The sequence below is a fragment of the Diabrotica virgifera genome, chromosome 3 (genome assembly GCF_917563875.1).
Source record: "Diabrotica virgifera virgifera chromosome 3, PGI_DIABVI_V3a".
Taxonomy (NCBI): domain Eukaryota; kingdom Metazoa; phylum Arthropoda; class Insecta; order Coleoptera; family Chrysomelidae; genus Diabrotica; species Diabrotica virgifera.
Window position 1 is genome coordinate 121,612,937 of NC_065445.1, and position 13,965 is coordinate 121,626,901.

Below are 13,965 nucleotides of genomic sequence, written 5' to 3' on the forward strand. Positions count from 1 at the left end.
TATGTGTATAGGAGGACAGAAAAGTGAGTTACAACTAGAGGATGATATGGTCATCGAGCCAAGCTCTGATTATGTATACCTTGGAACGAGAATCCAACAAAGTGGAAGGACAGAATTCGAAATAGAGGAAAGAATTATGAAAGGAAAGAAGGTAATAGGAGCTTTGAACTCACTACTTTGGTCAAAAAACATCAAAAGAAAAGAAAACACAGCTTTATAATAGCATCTTTAAAAGCGTGGTACTGTATGGACGTGAAACCTGGCAACTGAATAAGCGAACAGAACAGAAGTTGCTCGCACTGGAAATGGACTTCTGGCGAAGATCGGCCTGCATCTCCAGACTCTCACATATAAGGAATGAACGAGTGCGAGATATTATGAATAGAAAAACAAACATAATTGAAGAAGTCCAACAAAAACAACTTTGTTGGTATGGCCATGTACAAAGAATGGAGGAACATCGACTCCCAAAGCTAATAATGGAATGGCAACCCCCAGAAAGAAGGAAAAGGGGCAGACCGAAAACAACCTGGATAAGTGGAATCCAGAAAGCCATGTCTGAGAGAGATCTCCGACCAGGAGATTGGACAGATCGACGCGGCTGGAGAATAGGAACCGGAAGGCGCAGGACGCTATAAACCGGTGTTATATCTAATGTAACAGCTGATCTGGTAGGCAAGAAGGGGTTGAAGTTATTGGGTATGCAGCTGATTGAAAGCCAAGTGATACTCTGTTCAACAAATCATTATATTTCGACAATTTTCATTGTCATCATGAGATGAGAGCTACAAATATTTAAACATGGTACATTTTTTTTTATAATACAATTTCTTTGTTAATTATGTCTTACTTGATTGAGGTTAGTGGCAATGATCTTCAACATCAAGTACTTTGCAATATGAGACCGTGTGGGTTACAGCTTTAGTTGGTACTATATCCATTGAATTATTATAAATATTGTATAATTTACTATCACAATAATAAAAGGACGAACACAATACACCTTAAAATCAAAACAAAAACGTTTGTTAATCGACTGTCATTAAGGTTAAGTACCAGAATATCAAATATCGAATGTTGCTATTTTATGTGAGAAAATAATTAGTTCCATGTCACTAATGTCACAGAGGCTTATTTAATTGAAGTTTACTATATCGGTTGTCTCTTAGTTTTGAAATTTATTATTATATTTTATGTTATGTTAGTTATTTATTTAGGATGTGTGTTAATTTATGTTGTTTTTCCAGATTTAGTAAATAAGCGTAAATCTCACTCAGATGCTCGACATCTGATTTCTTATTTATCAAGTAATCAGTTTGGGTGATAAATGCCATCTCAAGGAAGAGTCTTTTGTTGAGGTTATTTTCCATTGCAAGGATCTTTGTTTCATTATAGTTGATTATATGTTGTTCGTCATGTACGTGTTTTGCAAGGGAGCATCTATCAGGGTATAGTCTACTGTCACTTTTATGTGATGCAATACGGCCTTTAAGATGTCTATTTGTCTGTCCAATGTATTGTTTGTTGCAACTTGCACAAGGAATACAATAGACGATATTCGATAACTGGTCTGTAGGTGTTTTGTCTTTGATCTTAGTGAAAATGGAACCGATTGTTAGAACTGTGTAATTGGCTATTTTTATATTCTCGTCAACTGATTTGAAAATTCGTGTGAGTTTCGGTGTTAAGTCTTGTATGAACGGTAATTTAAAGTATTTACGTGGGGTTAATATAGCGTCGGTTGTGTCTATTGTGGGATTAATGTTTTGTGGTATGTGAACAGGGTTGGTTTGTGTCCCGGGTAATGTATCATTAGTTGTGTTAAATAGTAGTTTAGTAAATATGATATTCGATATTCTGGTACTTAACCTTAATGACAGTCGATTAACAAACGTTTTTGTTTTGATTTTAAAGTGTATTGTGTTCGTCCTTTTATTATTGTGATAGTAAATTATACAATATTTATAATAATTCAATGGATATAGTACCAACTAAAGCTGTAACCCACACGGTCTCATATTGCAAAGTACTTGATGTTGAAGATCATTGCCACTAACCTCAATCAAGTAAGACATAATTAACAAAGAAATTGTATTATATAAAAAAAAATGTACCATGTTTAAATATTTGTAGCTCTCATCTGATGATGACAATGAAAATTGTCGAAATATAATGATTTGTTGAACAGAGTATCACTTGGCTTTCAATTAGCTGCATACCCAATAACTTCAACCCCTTCTTATATATATATATATATATATATATATATATATATATATATATATATATATATATATATATATATATATAGTCGCCGAAATAGTACAAGCGATATATTACTCGACGCGCCTTAGCAAGACCAGAATAAATATGTATGTACTTCCAGTTTTTATGTCACGTTCGGTTAAAAAGGTGTAGGTAATCGGAAGTGCCACATTATAGTCACAAAAATAGTGCAAGTGATATATCAGAAAACGAACGATACACGAAGAGTTCAAATATCGATTTTCAGTTCTACTTCCGGTCACGTTGGGATTAAAACCTAGGGCTTACAAAGTCCAATTGCTTGTTGGTAATATTAGTCACTCAACCATTCTTGTTTTTCACTTTGTGACTTGAAATCAACATAGAACACTCCGAAAAATTCAGGAAGAATAGAAAAAAATGTATTAGAGGTTCACAAAAGAAGCACAAAATTAGTCAACGGCATTGAGATGTGGAAAGCCACGGGATGACTACCACATTAAAGATCCGCGATTAAAATCCGCGTAAAAATTGATAATTTACTTAATGATCATGGAATCCAAGATCCGGCAGGGGAGGACAATCAGATTTAGACGACAGGGTCTCTCAGGTCGTCATCAAGGTAAATCCCTGTCAAACAAATAAGAATAACTCTATAGCAGTGGTTCCCAACCTTTTATGTCTGGCGACCCACCTTCTGATATTTTTTCATATTCGCGACCCATCCCAGACCCATGATAATACGCATATGTACGTTATTCAGACACTGTAAGAGCCACACCGTGACCCACCTGAAATCCGCCCGCGACCCACTAATGGGTCGCGACCCACCGGTTGGGAAATGCTGCTCTATAGCATTGAAAATTGGAACATGGAACGTAAGAAGTTTATAACAATCAGGCAAACTCGATAACGCTGTGTCGGAAATGTGCAGAATGAATATTAACATACTGGGCCTCAGCGATATACAATGGCCTGGATCAGGAAAATGTAACACCAGAAATGGAACACTGTATTATTCCGGAAACAACGACCCCAATCACAAACAGGGAGTTGGAATTATAGTTGATAACAATTCTCGGAAAGCCGTTTGTAACTTTGTTCCTTACTCTGATCGAGTATTAATGCTGTCTCTCAACTCTCATTTAAATCGTAAAATAAATATAATCCAAGTATATGCACCCACTGCAGACAAGGATGAAGACACCATAGAGGCCTTCTATGAACAAATTGGCAATGTCTTAAAGCTAACTAAAAGACATAGATATTATAATGGGCGATTTGAACGCTAAAGTCGGTCAAGGAGAAGTGGAGAATTGTGTGGGGCGATATGACTCGGGGAAAGAAATGAACGTGGCGATAGGCTTGTTGATTTCTGTATCAATGAGGAACTCATAATTGCAAATACCTTGTTGCAACTTCCTAAACGTAGACTATATACATGGAAGTCACCAGCTGACAATAACAACTAAATAGTCAGAAATCAAATAGATTATATTATCGTCAACAGAAGATATAGAAATTCTATAATATCATCTAAAACTTATCCAGGAGCGGACATATCCTCAGATCACAACCCGGTTGTTTTGTCTATAAGAGTGAAACTAAAGAAGGTAAAGAGCCCTAGCTCCAATAAAATCATGGATACAAGGCGGCTCAAACAAGACAAAACCTATGCGGAAACGAAATTTAAAATAAACGAGAACTTAAGGAAAGTCAAAGAAGATAATGCGGAAACCCTGACTGTTGACCAAAAATGGGGAAAAATTCAACATGCCTTAGTATCAGTTGGAAAAGAAACCCTCAAACCACTTGGAGAAAAAACAAAATCTTGGATGACAGTAGAAATTCTTGAACTTATGAAAGAACGAAGAAAACATAAAACAAAAGACCCGAATAAATACAAAGAAATTCGGAGAAACATCAGAAAGAAAATTTGAGAGGCAAAAGAGAGGTGGCTCTCCGACAGATGCAAAGAAATGGAAGACCTGGATAAAAAGTAAGACAGCTTTAATTTACACAAAAAAATCAAAGAAATGACAGGTTCTAGAAAAAGCACAAGAACGAATACCCTTAAAAATGATAAAGGGGATATTATTACTGACGTGAAGGAGAGATTGTGTCAATGGACCAATTACATCCAACAACTCTTTAATGATGAAAGAGAACTGTCATTAGATATCACAGAGAATACCGGACCACCAATATTAAGAGACGAAGTCATCTATGCCATTAAAAACACGAAAGAGGGTAAAGCTACTGGACCAGATGATGTGCCCATCGAATTATTAAAACTTATTGATGAAGATGGTATTGAACTCTTTAATCTAATATATTAGACTGCCACAATCCCAGACAATTGCTGCAATCGACCTTTGTAGCAATTCCCAAAAAGTCAAGTGCAACAACCTGCTCGGATCACAGAACAATATCTTTAATGAGTCACACACTTAAAACATTTTTGAAAATATGTAATACACTCTATACTGTTATATACTATACTGTTAAGGCTCTCGAATATGAAATCGGTGACACAATTTGGCTTTAGAGGTGGTGTGAGCACACGAGATGCTTTGTTCGGCTTGAGTGTGCTGGCCCAGAGATGCATGGACACGAATCAAGATATGTACTTATATTTTGTAGACTTTGAAAAGGCATTTGATAAAGTTCAACATAAAAAGCCTGAAGATATATTAAAAAGCAAAAATATTGACAGTCGTGACATGAAAATTATATCTAATATATATTGGAATCAAACTGCCAAGGTAAGAGTTGACAACCAGGATACCCAAGATATCAAAATACAGAAAGGAGTTCGTCAGGGTTGCGTGCTGTCTCCACTACTTTTCAATGTCTACAGTGAAACGGTATTTCAAGAAGCGCTCTCAAATTCAATAGAAGGTATATCTATCAATGGAGAAATTTTGAACAACTTACGTTTTGCAGACGATACAGTAATAATAACAGATAACAACAATGATTTACAGAACGTAATGCAACGCCTTAATGAACGCTGTCATGAGTACGGACTGAAGATGAATTTAAAGAAAACTAAATGCATGATCATAACTAAATTAGCACACGTAAACATCCAATTAACTGTTGAAGATACTGTGATTGAGAGTGTGGATAACTACAAATACTTAGGAACATGGATAACATCAAATGTAGACCAAACCAAAGAAATTAAGACACGTATTGAAATAACACGTGCATCATTCATTAAACTTAAAAAGTTTCTTTGTTGTCGGGATATAAGGTTAGAACTACGCCTAAGGATGCTACGATGTTACGTGTTCTCTACTCTTCTTTATGGCTTGGAAGCGTGGACGTTGAAACAAGTCCATTTGAATAAGTTGGCCGCCTTTGAATTTTGGTGTTACAGAAGAATCCTACGAATATCATGGATTCAAAGAATGTCGAACGTGGAAGTAACTAGAAGGATAGCAAATCAACCGGAAATAATACTAACTATCAAAAGACGAAAACTTGAGTACTTGGGACATGTGATGAGAGGGCAAAAATACTCAATATTACAACTTATTATGCAAGGCAAAATCCGAGGAAAGAGAAATGTGAGAAGACGAAGAACATCCTGGCCTGGCTTAAGAACTTACGGGAATGGTTCGAATGCGGTAGTGCAGAGCTATTTAGAGCGGCAGTCAACAGGGTACGCATTGCCATGATGATTTCCAACCTTCGATAGAAGATGGAACTTAAAGAAGAAGAAAAAGAAGCACAAATATTGAAAAAAAAAAGAATACATAAGTAAGTAATAAACAAATAGAAAGAATGAACTTTTGAAAACAACTCAAAAACTTAACAGAAATCATGATTCTTATTGACTGGTCTAAAATCGGGAGAATCGATGTGTATTGGATGCACAGTGAAACGGTGAATGTGTTGCCCTAGGACCGTAGGGATTATTATTTTTAGGTGCGTGCCAAAAGACATATGTGTGCTTTGTGCTTCGTCTATGCACCCTCCCACAATATGTAAGTATGTACGTGCGTTTGAACCGAACCAAAATCAATGTTGCCACACGATGCCCGACTGTAGGCGAATCCGTAATCAATGATTATATTATTATTTGCGTATAAATATACTTAATATTGAAACTTATAATTTATTAAACTTGTTTCTGTAAAATTTTTATACTATGAATGGAATGAAATCTCATTCATAAATTACGGATTTCTTAAGTAAAATAATGAACTAAATACTAAATAAAAATAGATGTTTTGAAAATATGTCCAGAAAATCATTTAGCAAATGAATGAATTAAATTAACATTGAAAGAATTCTAACAATAAAACACTGAAAACGTTTGTTTTCTATACTTCCACAAAATTTATTATAACGATGTGACTACAGCTGTTTCGGCCGATGCCTTTCTCAAGTGATTTAGTTTACTATGTGTTTGCCGTTTTAAAGTCTTTAACTGAAGAGGTTGAGGAGAGGGGAGCTGTTTGTCTCGAATTGGTCATTCAGAATTATATCCGTATATTTAAGGCCTTTATTATGAATAAAGACTGGATTATATGCAAAATGCATATGCATATATATGCTGCATATTTCTCATGTTTTTCATAAATGCATATGCCTTGCATATTTGGAGATTTAAGAGCATATAAATGCATATTTTGATGGGAATTTACTCTACCCCATTTAAAAATAAGGTATATATTAGTAACATCAACATCCATTAAAATAAAATGTGAAAGTAAATATTTTGCTGTTAAGCTCCTTTGTTGTTGTACCCATAAACATAATGGGCGTTATTTATAGCTGCAGGTATCATTATCCGGATATTTAAGATTTATAGACTTCTCAGAATTTACAAATTACCTAAGTAAATACCGATTATATTTTGAATAACATTACAAATATTACCTGTACTTTCTGCTGGTGTCGGCCAACTATGAATTATTCTGGGAAAACCAACCAAAACGAAATTTTAAGGCAGCGTTGCCAATTTAGCTTATTTTATGCTAGATTTGGCATATTTTTGTGTTGTTTAGCTTATTTATTTCTTGTTTAGCATATAGCATATTTTCTAGCATATTAAATAATATAAAAATTATTTAGTAAAAATCGAAAATCTTCTAATTCAGAACAAATTTTTATGTTGGCCTTACAATTACTAAAACAACTTAGGAACTCTCTCACAGGAACTTGAAACTGATATCAGTGAGTCAAATCTGATTCCTAACAAAAAATGTTTAACCATTCACACATACACACCTACATCAGCAAATCCCTTCGCCTTCAATAATGTTTATATTAGTACTTATGTCTGTGGACCATGAGATTACTATTAACTACAGGATCATGTTTCAGCATTTTTTAAAACAAATAATTTATCTGTACTGGGTTATGCTTGCTATAGGGATTTTTTATTAGTTGATAATGGAATACCTACTGTTGAACTGATCATTCCATCATTCTTGTGAGGTTTGGCAAATACTATATTGGTCGAGTTGGCAACACTGTTTTAAGGGTAGGATAGATTATTTTATTTTATGAATGGTTAGTCTTAAATCAATCGCCGATTATTCAACTTTTGTGATTGCAAGTTATTGACTATACTGTGTAAAAAAATCATTTTATTATTATTGTGAAAATGCCTAAAGTAGCAAGGGAAAAATCAAGTCTTCTCAGAAGTTGGATTGGAAGTAACAATCATCTAAAAGTTATCGACAGTGAAAGTATGTTTTGCACCATTTGTGATAAAAAGGTAAGTTCTCCACTTCAATAGATTTTTAAACTTATCAAACTTCTTTGCACATCTATGTGTCTGTCTATTCTAAAATGACAAACCGTCCCATTTCTTCAAAAACTGTTTTTTAAAGTTCGCAACGGTTTGGCTTATACAGAGCGAGGTGTTGAGAGTGGCCCACCCTGTATACTACGGTACACTGACTGTACTTTATTGTTTGACGATTTCAATTTCACTTTGAGAAATAAAAAAAAATTGGGGGAGGTTTAAAAAGTTTGATCATTTTAATGTAGGTATCTATTTACGAAAACATCTAAAACATCATTATCATTATATTCCAGATTCCATGTCAAAAGAAATTCCAAGTAGTTCAACACATAAAAACTTCACTTCACCAAACTAAGCTATCAAAAAATGATAATAAACCTCGCCAGCAGATTCTACAGAACAGTTTGCAGATTCAGAATACGTCAGTTGGGCAAGAAACCTTTGCAAAGGATTTATGCCATTTTTTTTTGAACTGCAATATCCCTCTGCACAAGTTAGAACATAAATCGTGTCAAAACTTTTTAAAAACTTATTGCAAGATTAAAGATAAACCAGCTCAAATACCAAGTTCTTCAACTCTTCGGAAAAAATATGTCAGTGCATGTTACAAAGATGTGATGACGAGTATTAAAAATCAGTTAAAAGCCGATTATCTTTGGATTTCCGTCGACGAAACAACGGATACAAAGGGTCGACAAATTGCGAATCTAATTGTTGGAGTTCTTAACGACTCTGGCGATTTTAAAAACTCATACTTAATTAGTGTAAAATGTTTGGAAAAAACAAACTATGCTACAATAGCTAGATTTGTTAACGAATCCCTAACAAATTTTTTTTTACCTGATCAAGTACCATTTGAAAAAATATTATTAATGCTTAGTGATGCCGCCTCATATATGATGAAAGCTGCATCCAATCTTAAAATCTTTTTCCCTAATTTAATTCACTGTACATGTTTGGCGCACGGCCTAAACAGAGTTGCAGAGAAAGTTAGAATTGAATTTCCCAATGTAAACACCTTAATAAATAATGTAAAAAAAGTATTTCTGAAAGCACCACTACGTGTACAGGTATATAGGGAGATGCTTCCCGATATTCCTTTACCACCAGAACCAGTATTAACCAGATGGGGAACTTGGCTTAAAAGTGCTATATTTTTATCTGAACACTACGACGACATCAAAAGCGTTATTTCAAGTTTTGATCCGACTTGTACCGCTATTGATAACTGTCAAAATATTTTTAAAGAAAAGTCTATTAAAAATCAATTGTTGTATATAAAATCGAATTTCGATATCATTGAAAGTTCAATTACAAAATTAGAGGCTCAAAATTTATGTCTTCACAATAGTATGTCTATTGTTGATTCGGTTAAACAGAAAATAACAAATCTGAATGGGGAAATTGGAGTAAAAATTAAAGATAAACTTGATGACGTTTTAAACAAAAATGAGGGTTTCACTTTATTGCGTTCAATAAATAATATAATCAATTTTGGAAACTTCGATGAAAATATTAATATGGATCCGTCTCTAATAGCAAAGTTTAAATATGCCCCAATTACATCTTGTGACGTTGAGAGATCTTTTTCTGCCTATAAACAAATATTAACAGATAGAAGACATAATATTAGTTTAGAAAATATGAATCAATATATGATTATTTATTGTAACAATAAAAATATGTAAATTTGTTTTATTGTACTCTTTTTATAATATTAGTTTAGAAAATATGAATCAATATTGTAACAATAAAAATATGTACATTTATTTTATTGTACTCTTATTTATCTTGTGGTCAAAATAAAATATTTTGCCGTTTTATTTGTCACAAAACCTGAAGTTAAAAAAATATATTAAGAAATAATAATACAATTTGGTTTAAATTCAAACCTATTTATTTATTTTTATTATTTTTTATTTATTTATGTATTTAACGTAAACCATAAAATTATTCATATAAAAATAAGTGCATATATAAATGCATATTTGCATGTTAATTGTGCATATTCAGCTTGTTTTAAAATGCATATTGCATGCATATTTTAGACATTTTTTAGTGCATATTTTCCAGTCTCTAATTATGAATATGCAGAATTTGAAACTCTTCATTAAAAGAATGATTATGATCTAGAAGGTGAAGTGCGTATGTAGAAGTGTCTGTTTTTCTATTGTTGACAACAACAACTTAAAGCAAATATATTAAGAACAATAAGAGCCGAAAGAGAAAACAACTACAGAATGGTGTCTACAAACTAACTTGTGGTGACTGTCCAAAAACTTACATCGGTCAAACTGGCAGAACCTTTGACAAACGGATAGCAGAACACAAAAGGACTTTCAACAATAGAAAAACAGACACTTCTACATACGCACTTCATCTTCTAGATCACAATCATTCTTTTAATGAAGAATTTTAAATTCTGAATATTCAAAATAAAGGCCTATCTTTATAAGAATCTATGAAAATTAATAAATTAAAAAATACGGATATAATTCTGAATGACCAACTCGAGACAAACAGCTCCCCACTCCTCAACCTCTTCAGTTAAAGACTTTAAAAAGGCAAACACATAGTAAATAAACTAAATCACTTGAGAAAGACACTCTGCCGAAACAACTGTAGTCACATAGTTATAATAAATAACAACCTGCCACAAATTGCTGAATTTAATACTACTAAAGAACAACCCAACTTGAAAAGTCATAAATGGGTGACCTTCAAAATTTTCTACGAAGGGAAATATCCCACTTTTGACAAGCGATGCCGTCTGAGAGACGGGGTGTTAGTACTTAAGGGTTAAACTATAATGTTCTTGCTAATAATACAGCAAGAAAAGTATACTATTCAGAGAAAACTATTGGAAGACTAATACGTTGATAAACACATAGGAACGTTTCCTTGGAAGAAAAAATCTGAAAAAAAATCTAGGATCATTAATCCATTGCTGGATATAGGTCCCATTTTCTGTCTTCTATTGCTTTTTTTCGATTTACCTCAACTATCTTTTGAATAACATCCACTCATCGCAGGATGAATGGATGCCATTTCTCTTTATCACACTGTCCATTCTGTGCTGGCTAAGTGCCCTGTCCATTTCCACTTAAGACTAGCAATTCGCTTTATTACAAAAGGTACCTTTGTTTTGTTTTTATTATCTGAGTTTCTTATTCTCTCTTATAGTAGGGGAGGAAAGTATGATAAATGTGCAGTCACTCAAACGCTTTGAGGACCTATTGGGTAGTGAAGAGTAAGTTCTAAAACCAAAAAAGTTAAGTAAAGTTTTCCATTTCAGTGTGGACTTTCCATTTTTAATTTAATTTTCCATTTCCAACAATCGTTTTTTCCGATTATAGCGCCATTTATGCATAATTCAAAAAAATGTTTCAAATAAAAGTGACTTATTTTTACGCAAGGAATCCGAATCTGCAATAAAAATGGGGGCTTATATTTAAAATTTTAAAGTAACTCACCACCCCACCTCCGTGGGGGTGGTCGTGTTTGGTGCCATTCGATAGATAGTGTACTTTTCAGTTTTTTGATCTGATGTTCATTTCGCGGAATATCCCGGGATTCGTATTTAAAATTTTAAAATTTACCCCCCCCCCCCTCTCCGTGGACAGTCGTGATTGGTATCATTCGATAGATTTTTGACAAATATTGAGCACGTATTTTTTAGTTTTTAGATTTATCGTTCATTTCGTGAAATATTCGTTTTTTTCTTGTGAAACTTTGTCTCACCCATTTCCTTACGCCCCGCCCAAATCGTCAGATTTTTTAAATGTACACTGTTTTGCATGTACCTACTTAACTTACCTTATCTTAATCTGACGACGATTTCGAGTTTTTCTAAGGATACATTTTCTTTTTCGCCCCACCCCCTAACGAACTCCTCTGTATTTAGAGCCAATATATGGTAGAGATACATCTACAGGGTACCAGGTTTCTCCCGATATGATAATCTGACGCGCTCGAGTTACTGCAAAAATCCCCGCTTGGGCTCCCCTACCATTAACAACGTTGCTATTATAGTTAAAATAGATCTCCGAGTTATTCTATTGCTCTACTGACTTCTTTGTCAAAGCGGTCGGTCCGTCAAGAAAAAATATAATCCAAAACATAGGTCCTCAGATATTATGAAAAAATTATCAACCATCACAAAAAAACACAGTGAAAGGTGAAAGGTAAAGCAGAACATCCTAAAAATAAATTTTAAAAATAAAAATAATATTACATATTAATATAAGTAAGTATTTCCAAACTAAAAGGAAACCTAATAATAAAAAGGGGCCTATACAGAAAAAAAATAAACAACTTGCAAAAATGGCCTTTGGGTTTATTTTAATTAGCAAATACCGTTGTAAAAATAAAGTGGAAGTGGGTAATAAAGGAAAGATGATAAAATAAGGATATTAATTAAAACAAATTGACTATTTTACGACAAAAACTTGTTAGATAGGTAAATAGGTACGTGTAGTTGGATCGAGATATAGAAGAATGAAGTAACAAAGAAAATGTTAGACTATTTTTAAAGCTAGATATCTTGAAATTCATAAATGTTTATGTAGATAACACAAAAAGTTTTCTGGTGAGTATACTCTATCTATTTCAACCTTTAGGTTTAGCATAGTTTTCCACAATTCACAATAAGTCACACCTTTCCACAATAAGGCAAGAACTTATTTTGATCTGTACCTAAATGTCATCTGTCAAAATAGACGTGCAACATTGCGACCAATTTGGCAACGTTACAATGCAGCATATGTCATGTGAATACTATAAAAAGATGTAAGATGTTCATTTCTTAAAAATGTGTTTAGTAAAGTAAATGAATATAAAAAAAAATGTCAATTTTAATCTCAGTAACTACTTCCTATTATTCCAATGTAAAGAAAAAATATACAATAATTATAAAGATGCGAGAAATACAATAAAACATTTGAATAACACTGGTTTTATAAGGAAATTAAAAGTAATAAAGAACGTTATGATTTTCACCATTTAACTCAACTGTACCTACATTGTGATAAAATATACAATGGAAATGAAGAATAATACAATATCTTCATTATCTTGTCAACACAAAGATGTATAAAAAAAATCATTGAAATACAAGTTCTTTTCATCTACATAAACTTTTCTTTTATTAGAAAGAAACTTACTATATTATTATTAGATACAAACCTTCTGCAAACTGGATACATACTGGATAAAAAGTGACTTTTGGTGGAATACTATTAAAAAAGTTTTGGTACTTTTTAAAAATAATAATAATGTACCTATAGGAAGTATTGGCCATTGTATAGAAACAGATGAAGTTTACCTGATTGTAATAAAATTTATTACTCATTGATTCAATATTAATCGTGGATTCAATAGAAACGGTCGTGACTAATATAAAATGATTGATTCAAACTTTCAATAAATTTCCTCAGTTCACTGAACATTCTTAACATAAACTATATAAAAGAAACTTGAATATATAACCTGATACTCTAAACAAAAGAGCAAAAAACTAGGTACATTGGCCGCATTGTAACGTTCGAATTTATAACCAAAAAACAGGTATCGTAACCGGCGATGTGCTTTGTGAAAAAACGTCAAAACTATATGCCTGAAATAAGAGGAAAATACGTCGTTTCATGTCTTACTATTACTGGGAATAGATTCATAAATAAACTTAAAGTGAAGTTTCATTCATTAGATAAATAAAATCTTACCTTGTACACCGAAAATATCCCGTATAAAATGATCACACTTAATCAGTATTCACAATAAACGTGCACCAACTTACAACTTTTGTTCAACTAAAACGCGCACGATCAAGAATCAAGATGGCGAGAGCCCCTCCGTTCGTAGCGACTGGAATTACAAGCTATCATTGGTCGATTTGATTTAGGACGCTTTGGCATTACCAACTTGCAGAAATGTTAACCCAGGCTAACCCTCGACGA

General features: G+C 33.2%; 1 protein-coding gene across 1 annotated transcript in view; it reads right to left on the reverse strand.

Annotated features, from left to right (window-relative positions):
* LOC126882057 (A-kinase anchor protein 200-like) overlaps positions 1-13,902 on the reverse strand; it is a 640,814-nt gene extending 626,912 nt beyond the window's left edge. The window contains exon 1 of the mRNA XM_050646875.1: positions 13,732-13,902. The gene's annotated coding sequence lies outside the window, so the exon portion shown is untranslated. The remainder of the gene's footprint in view (positions 1-13,731) is intronic.
* Between the last annotated feature and the right edge of the window lie 63 nt (positions 13,903-13,965).